Here is a 657-nt window from a genome sequence, read left to right as displayed (position 1 = left end):
ATCCCCAACCTTGTTTGGGAATTTTTTTAGAGAGAGAGAGGGTGGCCCTGTGTAGCTCAGTCTGGCCTTGAATTTACACTGACTCCTAACTGGGTAAAGATCTAGGAGGAACTGGGCCCCATTGTTGATATCCTCAACATCCTTAAACCTCAAAAGTTCATAATCAACACTGTCTACCTTCTAAAGATTCTTCAAAAACAAAGGCAGTGCTGGGTATAGTGGTGAACACTTTTTCTCTGTGTCACACTTTGTTTTATTTATTTATGCATGTATATATGAGTGATGTTTGGATTTCACTGTATAGTTCAAGCTGGTCTTGAACTTACTTACGTAGCCCAGTCTGGCCTTGAACTTGCAGAGATCCTCTTGCGGCAGACTCCAGAGTGCTAGGGTTACAAGTGTGCACCACCACACCCAGCTCTGTGCTTTATTTTATTTATTTTGCATGCCAATCCACTACTCTACTACTGAGCTACACTCCTCAGCTTTTCCTTTTTTTTTTTTTTTTTTTTTTTTTTTTTAGGGAAGGGTCTACAGGGTGTTCACGGTCTCACTACTAGACTGGACTTGTAGTGGTCCACCTGTTTACAGCCTCCCAAGAGCTGGGATTAAGGCGTGTGCCACCACACCCAGTCTCAATTGCCATATCAGCACACC

The sequence above is a fragment of the Octodon degus genome, unplaced genomic scaffold (genome assembly GCF_000260255.1).
Source record: "Octodon degus isolate 3935 unplaced genomic scaffold, OctDeg1.0 scaffold00008, whole genome shotgun sequence".
NCBI classification, from domain to species: domain Eukaryota; kingdom Metazoa; phylum Chordata; class Mammalia; order Rodentia; family Octodontidae; genus Octodon; species Octodon degus.
The sequence above is the reverse complement of the archived record's forward strand: the minus strand, read 5'-3'. Positions refer to the sequence as shown.